General features: G+C 38.6%; 1 protein-coding gene across 2 annotated transcripts in view; it reads right to left on the reverse strand.

The window, feature by feature from the left end:
- ITPRID2 (ITPR interacting domain containing 2) overlaps window positions 1-14,220 on the reverse strand; it is a 96,516-nt gene that overhangs the window by 47,567 nt on the left and 34,729 nt on the right. The window contains exon 1 of one of the 2 annotated variants that reach the window (XM_070802719.1): window positions 3,472-3,531. The exons of the other annotated variant lie outside the window; for it this stretch is intronic. The gene's annotated coding sequence lies outside the window, so the exon portion shown is untranslated. Of the gene's footprint in view, window positions 1-3,471; window positions 3,532-14,220 lie in introns of those variants that run through there. 2 annotated transcript variants of the gene reach the window in all.

Here is a 14,220-nt window from a genome sequence, read left to right on the forward strand (position 1 = left end):
TGAAGGAGGAAACTGAGCTGAGAAATTTGCCTGCCTAAGGTCAGCCATCTTAGTTAGTGACAGAATTAATTACGGCTAAAAATCCATATCTTAGCAGTCCTACAAACATAAAGGCAGAGATTTTGTTTTAAAAAAATTGTTTTTAATCTCATCAATCTTCTGAAAAACTCAGAGAATGTAAAAACAAAGATTTGCGTATCCAGGCTCCTTAGCAGCATGTAACAGTACACAAGTAAAGTTGATACTTCAGGCCCCAAATCTGTAGCTCCACCTAGCCATATTTCTGGAGAGGACTTCAGGTTGGAGACAGTGAAAACAAGTATGTTCTCTGCAAACAAGTATGTTCTTCAGCTTATGTTTGAGTCCTTGCTTCTAGGATAACATCCTGTTCTCTATTAGATGCAAGACTAACCCAAGACAAGCCCAAGACTGTAATACCCTTGGCCCAGCCGCTTTTTTGCTCTCAGAGGACTTTCTCAAAGGGAACAATGTTCATGATCAAACCGAGGGGGTTTTTTCTTCTCAACCTAAAATCTGGTCTTCCCAGTAAGCTTTGACTGCCCAGTATAGGACATGACATTTTAAGACTTCGCCTATGACAGTTGCTCAGTCGTGTCCAACTCTTTGCAACCCCATAGACTATACAGTCCATGGAATTCTCCAGGCTAGAATATTGGAGTGGGTAGCCATTCCCTTCTCTAGGGGATCTTCCCAACCCAGGGATTGAACCCAGGTCTCCTGCATTGCAGGTGGATTCTTTACCAGCTGAACCATAAGGGAAGTCTTTGCCTAAGAACTATTATAAACTCTTTTATGAAGAGAAACAACTTTCAGAAGGATTTTCTAAAGAAACTTCAGTCACTACTGTGACTAACATATGATATGTGGGCATTTTAATATATTTACATGATTTAAATACATGCATGCATGCTAAGTCACTTCAGCCGTGTCCAATTCTTTGTGATCCTATGAACTGTAGCCCGCCAGGCTCCTCTGTCCATGGGATTTTCCAGGAAAGAAGTGGAGTGGGTTGCCATGCCCTCCTCCAGGGGATCTTCCCAACCCAGGGATTGAACCCACTTCTCTTGAATTGGTAGGCAGGTTCTTTACCACTAGTGCCACTCAAGCAGACCAGCAAAGAGCTGGGTGCCTTGTTAGTATCAAATTATTTTCAAGAAGATGGTTTTTACAAAATCACTGTATGATTTGTGCAATGGCATCTGCCTATATTGATTCTCAGTTTGAACAGTGACATGGAATGAAATGTGCCATCTCTAATAAGAATCTTGTTAAGTATATCGCCCTGTATTCTTTATAGGAGAACCTCAGGATAAATATCCTTTTACAATATTTGTTCCAAGAAGAGTTAAAATTACCAGGACATTTTTGTTTAATCTCACAGGCACTGGGAGTTGGATAACTGACAAAGTGTCTGTTTTCACACTGGCAGCTAGAAAATTGAAAGCCAAATGTGTGGCTCACTCATGGTAGATGAGTAGGTCATCATGGTATGCATCTTAAACCTTATTCATGGATCTATTCTGTCCCCACCCTTTTTTTTTCTCTTTCGTCTTTATTTCTTTTCCTTATAATAAATTGTATAATTTTTGTTATTTCTTTTCTGCAACATGACAAGGACTAGCTAAGGAAAGTATGTGAGAAAATATTATGCAAAATTGTTTGTTTCCTACACAAATGTTTACATTCTTAGAGGGACATTAGGAGGGATGTAAACAAAGATATTCTGTTAAATGACAATATTATGGCTAATATTTTTCCAGCCTTTTAGAAATTGTATTTACAATTTAAGGATAAAAACTTATTTGAACTTTAAAAGCTCTAAGTATTCCAGAGATACAAATGTGGGAAGTATGTGCTGACCCCATGCAGTGTACTTCAGTGTGATTATGTTAAGGCAAGTGGAAAACTGTCATCAACTAAGGTTGAAATGGTAGATGAGAGCTAAATTTTAAGGGCCCTGATGTGCTATTCCAAGGGAGTGTGTAAATGCCAGTGTGAAGTTAGAAGCAGCTTTCAGTTTTTAACTGAAGTGTTTTACTGAAAGCTATATAACTATAACTATATAGTTGGAAGAATAGGGCATGAGAAAGCCTCAGGCAAGAGACCCAGTTAGGAGGCTAATTAGTGGCAGGGGTTGGAGGATGGAGGTTTATAAAAACTAGAGTTAGACAGTGGAGATGGGGCTGCAATCAGATTTGACATATTAGAATCAGAAGGAAAGTTATGACCAACCTAGATAGCATATTGAAAAGCAGAGATATTACTTTGCCAACAAAGGTCCATCTAGTCAAGGTTATGGTTTTTCCAGTGGTCATGTGTGGATGTGAGAGGTGGACTGTGAAGAAAGCTGAGCGCCGAAAAATTGATGCTTTTGAACTGTGGTGTTGGAGAAGACTCTTGAGAGTCCCTTAGACTGCAAGGAGATCCAACCAGTCCATTCTAAAGGAGATCAGGCCTGGGTGTTCATTGGAAGGACTGATACTAAAGCTGAAACTCCAATACTTTGGCCACCTCATGCGAAGAGTTGACTCATTGGAAAAGACTCTGATGCTGGGAGGGATCGGGGGCAAGAGGAGAAGGGGACGACAGAGGATGAGATGGCTGGATGGCATCACCAACTTGATGGATGTGAGTTTGAGTAAACTCTGGGAGTTGGTGATGGACAGGGGGCCTGACGTGTTGTGATTCATGGGGTCGCAAAGAGTCGGACACGACTGAGCGACTGAACTGAACTGATGGGTGGGGAGGAAGAAATAGAATGACCTCCAAGTTTGCTTTCTACTTTAGGTAAACGGATAAGTATTGGTGTCATTTAACATGACAGAGAATTTAGAATGATTAGTCTTATGGAATTAATTTGTTTGAGAATAAAGAGAATAGAGAAGAAAGGAAATGAGTTCATTATTGGACATATTGGATGCAAGGTTAGAAACATAGTACAAAGTTGGAACTATGGATGAAAAGATTGTAAAGGTGTAATGTGTGTCTATGTATACGTGTGTCTGTGTGTGTTCGGAATCATTATATCAGACAGCCAGTTTTTCTTCCATATCATTCTGATCAGCCTTCTTCCTATTTCCTGGGTAAGCAACTCCAAGCCTACTGAGGCAGTAGTCATTAATGACTTCTGAAATATCAAATCTAGTGGATCCTTTCAGCCCTCATTTTCTAGATTTCTTTATAGCTTTTGTCAGGATTGACTATTCCTCACATTTCTTTCCTGATCTTACATTTGCATACTTTATTACTTCCCAGTCTCCTTTACTAACTTTCATCCTTTTCCTAGTATAAACTATTACGTTCTTATACTCTCTTTGACTGAAATGGAGAAGACTAAAGACGGAGGAGTTCTGGGAGAAATAAAAGTTTGTTCAGTGTGTTAAGTTTGAAAACCCATTAGACATACAAGTGGATATATTGAGTAGGTATTTGGGTATTATGAGGGTTTACCTGGTGGCCCAGATGGTAGAGAATCCACCTGCAGTTCCGGAGACTCGGGTTCAATCCTTGGGTCAGGAAGATCCCCTGGAGAAGGGAATGGCAACCCACTTCAGTATTCTTACCTGGAGAATTCCATGGATAGAGGAGCCTGGCGGGCTACAGTCCGTGGGGTCATAGAGTTGAACATGACTGAGCAACTAACTCTAACACTTGGGTAAATGAGTATAGAGTTCAAGGGGAAAATCTGGACTAGAACCTCAGTTTCGGCATCATCAGCATATAAATGGTATCTGAAGCTACAAATTTAGTTGGGGCCACCAGAAGGGAATTGGTGGAGAATGTTAAGATGAGGTATTTAAGGATACTGTCTTGGGGTGCTTCACATTTTCAAGGCAGATAAATGAGAAGCATCCATCAAAGGAGGCTAAGAAAGATCAGCTAGCAAGGTAGGAAGAGAACTGAAAGTGGTATTCAGAAGGCAACTGGGAGAAAAAAGGTTTTAAAGAAGAGGAAATAGTAAACTCTACCAACTTCCTGAGAAGTTGATTAAGATGAAAACTGAGAATTGACCTCTGGATTTGGAAGTTGAGATGTTATTGCTGACCTTGACAAATAATTGTGGTGGGATGGTGAAGAATGAAGTCTTGATTGTAGTGGGAGTCTCTAGGGCTAATTCCTTTTAAAAGAGGGAAACAGGAAATAGCTGGGGTAGTCAAATGATAACAATTAATTGGTTATGCCAGAACAAAAGAGCAGGAAAGCCATTACATATAAATATACAAGCATTCAAAATCATGAATATCTATGTCTGCTAAGGTTGGAGAAAAGCCAGTTCTAAAGTTTTGATCCCTTGGAGTTTATTCCCACTTGATTTTAATATTAGACCTTCTTACAATTATTATACTATCATTTCCCAATAGCGTAGTCAAGAGAAAAGTAAAGGTAGGAAATTTCCATGTACACGGTTGCTGGCTCTTTCTTCTTCCTTTATATTAGTTCACATTACCCATGGTAATGTGAAATACAGACATCTGATGAAGAGAAGGATGAAGATAGGAAAATAGTTAAAAGGAAATGTTGAAGGATTTTTTTTTTTTTTTTTTTTATAGTACTGCATGGGAATTAAAACCTGTTTACTGGTGAGAAACAGGAACAAGTAGACAGGAAGGTTAACTATACACAGAAAATGTTAGGTATTTGAAGGGATAAGATCTTGAGGATAAAAATTACTTTTAGAAGGTGATTTCTTTCTTTTAAATGGGAAGGAGATATAAATGCACCAGTGTAGTTAAATTTCCAGAGAAAGATAATTTAAAGAAATTCACACCAACTGTCCTATGTGTACTCTGAGAATATGGCCAGATCATCTGCTGAAGTGATGGAGTGTGAGCCATAAGAGAGTAAAGGTTTGGAATAGTTGCTATTAACAATGGAATAAAACTGCAAGAGAAGTAGAAACTTCTATAAGCACCTGATAAATATTGCCTCGTTTATTCATCATAGTATCTCTATGAGATGTGTTCAGTTATTATTTCCTTCTTACAGATGAAAAAAAAGGAGTCACACAGAGATCGTGCTATTTTGCTATGGGTACCCAGCTGGTAAGTGGAGGAGCCAAGAACTCGGCTTTGGTGGTCAGGCTCCAGAGTCCATGCTTTTAACCACTTGACAATGCTGATGACAGTGATGTAACTTCCTTTAGCAGGCTTAGGTACATTGAAGTGGAATTTCAAGAGACAAAATTTTGGATTCCTCCAGGAGAGGATTTCAGTGCTTAAGTGTGATGACAATAGAGAGATTAGTTGATGAGATAAACCACAGAAAGAAGGTTGGATAGAAGAGGTAGGGGATGAAGAAGCAGGGTCATAGAAGGACTTAAAGATGTGAATCTTTGCTGTTTTCTTAAGGTTTTGGATTATTTATGAAGCCTAACTGTTAGTTTGCTAGAAGTAAAGAAGAGGGATAGTTGAAAGGAGCAGGAACTCAGATTAAGATAGAATGATTGTGAAATGTAATTAAGAGAGGTGAGGAGTTTCCGGGAAAGACTGGGTAGCATTGGCAGTAGATCACTGAAGTCCAAAGGAGTTAAAGGCCTGGGCAATAGAGGCGGTCAAGAAATGATGAGTCCAGGGTGTTGGGTGGGGCATCTCTGTAAATACTGAAGTCACGTATGAATCACTCCAGATGAGACAGGAAACAGGGTGGAGAAAATGGCTGCAGAAACCAGCAGATGACAATGTGAGTTTGATGAGGGAATGAGAAGTGGCCTAGGATGAGAGAGCAGGCTGACGACACAAACAAACTCCAGACGGTGGAGTCATACGGGCCAACCAAACTTTCTTGTAGCCACCTGCCTCTGTGAGTATGACAGGAAAGCCAAAACGGCCATTACCCCAAGATGTGTAAACTGGCAGCATTCCTGAAGAGCTTTTTAAAGGAGTTGAACTTTTGAAATGATTAAAGCCTTAAATTACCTCAGAGGCTCAACACATTAGCAAAGTAAATATTAGCACAGTTAATCTAGCCCATATAAAACCATTATCATGTAAGTACAAATAGGGCCCTAAGGATATGAATATGTTTTAAAAGGTGGGAGAGTGGAAGGAGGAAGAGAACACAGGAAATTGAGGTTTTGGCCATGGGTAATGTGAACTAATATAAAGGAAGAAGAAAGAGCCAGCAACCATGTACATGGAAAACCTCTAACACATGCCCTAGGAATGATGTAGAAAAGGGGAAGTATGCAAATGAGCCATTTCCTTCTCTTACTTCAGAATACTCATTAGAATTTTTTTACTCATTTTACATACAGTGATATGGGCCTTCCTTGTTCTAATGAAGTTAAAAGCCTCAGAAAACAAAAAATAAATTTTTATAGAAAAAGATCCCACCCCTGAATCAGAAGGCAGGCTAAATTACATAGTTACAGAACTAACTACCTAATATTAGAAGAAATTGTGTTTCAGTCAACAAAAATTCAGATTTGCTTTGGTGACCTGCCAAACCATCACTGCTCTACTTTCTTCCTTACCAACAGAATCCTTTTTATTCCACTGGATATTGGCATCTACATATAATACTAAATGGTATATTAACCATCTTATACCATGAGTAGAGAGCTTGCAAAGAAAAACCAAGATTCTGATAAGTTTCCCAGATTTAGGAAATAATAATGCAAGGTCTCCATTAAATTTGAAATTTCAGTTAACAATATCTCATGGGCTATACATTATTTAACTAAAAGTCAACTTGTTGATTCTGACAACTTGTTGATTCTCTGACAGAATCAGAGGTATGCAATCTGACAACTTGTTGATTCTCAGGATGAAAACATGGAAAGTTGGATAGATCCTAAGTCACGGATGAAGTAATTGAGTGGCTGAGTAGCCAACTCTGCATGAATGCTAAGCCGCTTCAGTTATGTCCAATTCTTTGCAACCCTATGGACTATAGCCCACCAAGCTCCTCCTCTTGTCCATGGGATTCTCCAGGCAAGAATATTGGAGTGGGATGCCACGCCCTCCTCCAGGGGATTTTCCCGACCAGGGATCGAACCCGTGTCTCCTACATTGGCAGGTGAGTTTATTACCACTAGCACCACCTGGGAAGAATGTTTTCATATTGGGCATATCTTCCTTACTGTTAAGCCAATTCTTGTTGTGTTTTCTGTTACTCACAGCCCAAAGCATCCTAACTAATGCAGTTTTATCAGCCTTCTCATTTAGTAAGTCAGTAATACATATCATTCATCCGTAAGTATCAACTTACAAATTCTAATTAATAGTGTCAAATGGGTTCTTTGTGAAAGTTCTTCATTATGAAGCCCAGGTATATTTTGTGAATGTATAGTTTTACATCTTTGTGTAGTTCTCCATAAAAATTATTTATGTGTAATGCATAACATGTAATGTTTCCCTCTGCACAGTTTAGCTGGATTGGATGTTCTCTAAGATCTATTCTAGTTCAGAAAATGTTAATTATTATGGGACAAATGAAAGAAACATGGGCAGATATTTTCTTACTTGGTAAAGCACCTAACAATAAAGATTATTCAGTGTTGCTACTGCTGCTGCTAAGTCGCTTCAGTCGTGTCCGACTCTGTACGACCCCATAGACGGCAGCCCACCAGGCTCCCCCATCTCTGGGATTCTCCAGGCAAGAGTACTGGAGTGGGTTGTCATTTCCTTCTCCAATGCATGAAAGTGAAAAAGTGAAAGTAAAGTGGCTCAGTCGTGTCGGACTCTTAGCAACCCCATGGACTGCAGCCTACCAGGCTCCTCCATCCATGGGATTTTCCAGGCAAGAGTACTGGAGTGGGGTGCCATTGCCTTATCCGTATTCAGTGTTAAAAGGAATTATATAACAAAGGGCTTCTTTTGACAGTAGTCACTTATTTTAAGAGTTAACAGGGCTATATTTATAATATTTGATGAAAAGCAGTAATTCAACAACTCTGACATGGAGTTTCTTGAGTTATGAAAAGAGATTAGAATGAAGTCCTTTATGTAATTACATAGTTTTGATTCTTAATATCCCAGAGTACAATATAACTTGTGGCAAAATAAAACAAGATAAATAATGAAATATTTCTAAATTATTATAATCACAGGCTAGGTGGCTCTGAAAGCACCAAAAATTCTGAATTTTCTATCCATTTCCAAAGATTTACCAAAGGGCCAAATCAGTTTGTAAATGCTCTTCAAGTTCTATTTTCTACCATGAGTACAACCACAGTGTTTTATAAATAGTACAAGTTTTGCTTTAACTGACCTCCTTCAGTCAGTTTGGAAATGGCTTAAGCTGACAGGTGCTTTTTATGTGGCGATATGTATCTGTGTGCGTATGCACAGGGCTGTGTGCGTGTATGTCTGTGAGTGTATATGTGCACTACTTATGCTTGTGAGCCGTCCAGAGGTTATTACAACAAGAAGCCTCTGCTCTAGCCCCCATGTTCATCCTCAAGGCAGATCCAGCTGCACAATACCAGAGCAGGTGAAGTCGGTTTTCCCAAGATCTACAGGCCTGGGTAATGGAGGGGGGCTACCAAGGAGATTGTAATCAACACCTTTATCTGGCACAGCAGCACTCTTCAAAATTATGCTCTTATCTGAAACTAGTCATCTCATCTCTCTCCCTTCCCTTTCTTTACACAGTTCTATTTAAATGTAATTCTGCTCTCTTTCCAAGCTTGCCTTCTAAGAAAAACTAAAACAATGCAGTTATAGACACCATTTATTTTAGAAAACTGTCCAATTACCACTGCTGTCACTCATACACACATTTTGATGGACTTCCCTTGCACACCCCTCAACAAGTATATCAAAGTATCCAGCAAAACCGAGTAATTCCTAAGAAAGAATTTTTTTTTCTCCTTAGAAAAATAATTTTATCCATATTGGATTTTAGAAAGAAGAACCATGGTACATGCATGCATAGCCACACACCTCTGCAACAGACTTGAGGGGAAAAAAAGAAAGAAAGAATAGAAACATTTAGCATTCAGTGGGTTGGTTCAAAAACACTGGAGATTGAAGAAATATATTTAGAAGTTAAAAATATTTTCATAAAATAATTTTCATTTGAGATTGATTTTAACCTATATAGCAGGATGTGTTGTTTCGCTGCTTCCCCCTAAAAATTAATAATCATACAATATAGGGACCATTCATTGAATTGACCTTGGAAGGATATTTCTAGCTTACTGTTTCCTTCTTTATATTATTTATTTATACTAGGTAAAATTTTGTCTCCATGTCTCACATAAAGAAGAAACAGAAATATAAACTATCAATGGAAAAGAACACTTCTCCAGGGTCATTTATTTGAAATATTTTTTAAGGGAATTTCCTTCCTCAATTTTAATTATCTAGTAATAGCCTTTAGTTTTCTACTGTATCCAAGTATTGCTACTCTCAGAGGTACAAGTTGAATTCAAATATCATTTCTCAAATAAATAGTGCTAACCATTAAATAAAATTTCTTAATTTATTTTCCAAATTATTTTTAAAAGATGATAAAAATTTAAAACTATTGCATAAATATGACATGAAAGATATGGGTTAGGTCATGGTGTATGCTTCCTAAATAGCCATATAGAGTATTCATTTGGGTCTACTATTGCATATGTGATTTTATTTTAAATTTTTTTTAATTGGAGGATAATTGCTTTACAAACATGTTGATTTCTGCTGTACAACAATACAAATAAGATACAACTATATATATATAACCCCTCTCTCATGAGTCTCCTTCCTCCATCCCATCCCACCCCTCCAGGTCATCAGAGTGCCAGGCTGGGCTCTCTGTGTTATATAGCAGCTTCTCACCAGCTATCTGTTTTACACATGATAGTGTATATATGTCAGTGCTACTTTCTCAGGTCGTCCTCATGCATCAGTACAGTTCAGTTCAGTTACTCAGTTGTGTCCAACTCTTTGTGACCCCATGGACTGCAGCATGCCAGGCCTCCCTGTCCATTACCAGCTCCTGGAGCTTGCTCAAACCCATGTCCATCGAGTCAATGATGCCATCCAACCATCTCATCCTCTGTTGTCCCCTTCTCCTCCTGCCCTCAATCTTCCCTCAATCTTTCCCAGCATTAGAGTCTTTTCCAGTGAGTCAGCTCTTCACATCAGGTGGCCAAAGTATTGAAGTTTCAGCTTCAGCATCAGTCCTTCCAATGAATATTCAGAACTGATTTAGTTTAGGATGGACTGGTTGGATCTCCTTGCAGTCCAAGGGACTCTCAAGAGTCTTCTCCAATTCCACAGTTCAAAGGCATCTATTCTTTGGCGTTCAGCTTTCTTTATAGTCCAACTCTCACATCCATACACGACCACTGGAAAAACCATATTTTTGACTATATGGACCTTTGTTGGCAAAGTAATGTCTCTGCTTTTTAAGATGCTGTCTAGGTTGGTCATAGCTTTTCTTCCAAGGAGTAAGCGTCTTTTAATTTCATGGCTGCAGTCATCATCTGCAGTGATTTTGGAGCCCAAGAAAATAAAGTCTGTCACTATTTCCATTGTTTCCCCATCTATTTGTCACAAAGTGATGGGACCAGATGCCATGATCTTCGTTTTTTGAATGTTGAGCTTTAAGCCAGCTTTTTCACTCTCTTCTTTTACTTTCATCAAGAGGCTCTTTAGTTCTTCTTCACTTTCTGCCATAAGGGTGGTGTTATCTGCATATCTGAGGTAATTGATATTTCTCCCAGCAATCTTGATTCCAGCTTGTGCTTCATCCAGTCTGGCATTTTGCATATTGTACTCTGCATCTAAGTTAAATAAGCAGGGTGACAATATACAGCCTTAATGTACTCCTTTCCTGATTTGGAACCAGTCTATTGTTCCATGTCCAGTTCTAGCTATTGCTTCTTGACCTGCATACAGGTTTCTCAGGAGGCAGGTAAGGTGGTCTTTAAGAATTTTCCACAGTTTGTTGTGATCCACAGTCAAAGGCTTTAGCGTAGTCAATGAAGCAGAAATAGGTATTTTTATGGAGCTCTCTTGCTTTTTCTATGATCCAACAGATACTGGCAATATTATGTCTGGCTCCTCTACCTTTTCTAAACCCAGTGTGAACGTCTGGAAGTTCTTGGTTCACATACTGTTGAAGCCTGGCTTGGAGAACTTTGAGCATTACTTTGCTAGCGTCTGAGATGTGTACAATTGTGCAATAGTTTGAACATTCTTTGGCATTGCCTTTCTTTGGGACTAGAATGAGAACTGACCTTTTCCGACTAGAATGAAAACTGACCTTTTCCAGTCCTGTGGCCACTGCTGAGTTTTCCAAATTTGCCGGCATATTGAGTGCAACACTTTCACAGCTGTATCATCTTTGAGGATTTGAAATAGCTCAGCTGGAATTCCATCACCTCCACTAGCTTTGTTCATAGTGATGCTTCCTAAGGCCCACTTGACTTCAGTCTCCAGAATGTCTGGCTATAGGTGAGTGATCATACCATTGTGGTTATCTGGGTCATGAAGATCTTTTTTGTATAGTGCTTCTGTGTATTCTTGCCACCTATTTTTAGTATCTTCTGCTTCTGTTAGGTCCACACTGTTTCTGTCCTTTATTGTGCCCATCTTTGCATGAAATGTTCCGTTGGTGTCTCTAATTTTCTTCAAGCGATCTCTAGTCTTTCCCATTCTGTTGTTTTCCTCTATTTCTTTGCACTGATCACTTAGGAAGGCGCTCTCACCTCTGCTTGCTATTCTTTGGAACTCTGCATTCAGATGGATATATCTTTCCTTTTCTCCTTTGCCTTTACCTTCTCTTCTTTACTGCATATGTGATTTTAAATCTCTACCAACAATCTAGCATCTTTGAAAGAACCATGTACATATTTTCTACCACCAGTAATTTAACACAGTAACAGAAATGTCCTTGAATATTCAGAACACACTGCCTGCAAGCCTCTAGTACTTCTTTTGTTGAGTACCAAAGGTATACCATTTTATTATCCTTATGCCTACTTTAAATGCTGCTCAAATGCCTTCAGCGTGCTTCTTCAATTCAATCCTGTTTTACCAATTCAAGCTCGTATCCCACTGACACAAACAATCTTCTCCATTTGGTTGTATCTTCTTCCTCTTCAGTAAATGTGCTCCCCCACTCACCACCACCCCCACTTCATTTCCTTGTTCTTGCCACCAGGAATGCCTTCTCCTTTACCTTCTACTTTTATTTGAGTGCATCTTTTCCAAAAAACTCTTCCTTAGTGTTGTTGTCCATATGCTGCTCTTGCTGTCATTTAATATTCATTGTTCTAATTCCTGTTAACTAGTTTATTCTTATGCTTTTTTGTAAGCTCCACCCCTTCTTGCATTCTGAAACACATTGGAAGTTTCTGTACCAAACTTTGTTTATTCATTGTTCATTTTTGTACAATTCAAATTTCTAGAAATGCTAAGTTAACAAGTAAAAGAAAAAAAATAAGGGGTTTACTTTTATGAAAAACTACATTCAGGATCCCTTTCCCTTATTTTGGAATGTAGTTTCTAAATCTTTCTCCTGCTGGCTACTAACAGGAATATCATTTCAAGTTTAGATCTGCTATTCCCCCGCTTTCTTCCTTATGGTGCACAAGGTAATACTGCTACTCCTAAATCACTTCAGTCGTGTCCGACTCTGTGCGACCCCATAGACAGTAGCCCACCAGGCTCCCCCGTCCCTGGGATTTTCCAGGCAAGAGTACTGGAGTGGGGTGCCATTGCCTTCTCCAATGCATGAAAGTGAAAAGTAAAAGGGAAGTCGCTCAGTCGTGTCCGACTCTGTGCGACCCCATAGACAGCAGCCCACCAGGCTCCTCCGTCCATGGGATTTTCCAGGCAAGAGTACTGGAGTGGGGTGCCATTGCCTTCTCCAACAAGGTAATACAGTGATTTTCAAATTTGTTTTTTTAGGACGAGTTTTTTGTTACACTCATTCTTACCCAGAATTTCAAATATGTGAAAGAGTTTCAGCAGAATAACTTTCATTAAAGAATGTAGTGTGTGAGGGGGAAAGTGAAGTCCTGCCTGCTTGACCCTTCCACAGCCCCACCAGTGGCTCCTGTGGCTCCTTGGAATTCTGGAGGCACCGTGTAGAAACAGCAGAAATCTTGTCTTGGCTCTGCTCTCTTTTCTTTGTTCAGGCTTGTGCAAGTCTCCTCAACCTTAAGCAATGATCTTGATCTTCAGAGACCATTCCTACGAACTGCAAAGTCTCACAATGCCAGCAGTACTCAAAACAAATGCAAGATTCAAACCTAGTCTATTTTGTATTCTATTAGTGTTTTCAGTCAACATTTTTAGATACTTTATTATAAAAAAATTGGTTGATATTTGATAAAAGTTAGTATCAAGGATTGATTAAAGATTTGAACAATTCAGGGGGTATTTAGATTCTGGTTTGTACGTACCTTTCATTATCAGTAAATTTCAAAAATTCTACTTTGAGGTAGCATTTCAAAAAAGAAACCAAAGTGTGTATTCAACATTCACAACGTCTAACGGTCTGTATTCCTTCAAGGAAGCAAGCAGTGTAACACAGTGTTCCTACATAGAAACAATCTGGTATGAACATCAGTCAGATACTTGCTTTGGCGGGTGTTTTCACTTAACAGAATGTGTGAAGAAATACACAAACCTGGTGTCAGGCAAAGGCCACTGAAGAGCACTATCGTTCCAGGTAATAAAATATACGGGTGAAATTAGGCCATTTCATTTTGGCTGTATTTAAAAAACTGTCTCTACAGGGCACTGATTCATTTGTAAATGGAAAAAAAGTCAGGCAAAATACCAAAACAGTAAGTTCCATTTGATTCCGAGCAACCTGTTAAATAAACCATCTTTGCTTTTAACTGCAGAGGACTTAAATGTGCCTGCCAATGTCTGTAATTCCTTTTTAGAATTCCTGGTTTCCCCATCAGATAAACTTGATTCAACTATCAATATAAAAGTCCTTTAGCTTTCAGTTTGGCTTGATCAAAACAACTTTTGAGACTACTAAATCTTTTTACCAAAACTTTTCATTTTACAAAATAGATTTATAATGTGAAAATCTAAATGAAAAACCCAACTCATCCAAATGTGTATATATATGAATATATATATACACAATTTTAGAAATATTTATTGCTAAATATAGTTATTTCTAATGAGTTAAACTTTGCAAATAAAAGTAATACAATTATAAAACTTACTGAAAATTTAATTTTTTACCATATAACCCTTATTACTGACAGGTTAAATAAAAATTTAAAAACACTTAAAT

The sequence above is a fragment of the Bos indicus genome, chromosome 2, assembly GCF_029378745.1.
Source record: "Bos indicus isolate NIAB-ARS_2022 breed Sahiwal x Tharparkar chromosome 2, NIAB-ARS_B.indTharparkar_mat_pri_1.0, whole genome shotgun sequence".
Taxonomy (NCBI): Eukaryota; Metazoa; Chordata; class Mammalia; order Artiodactyla; family Bovidae; genus Bos; species Bos indicus.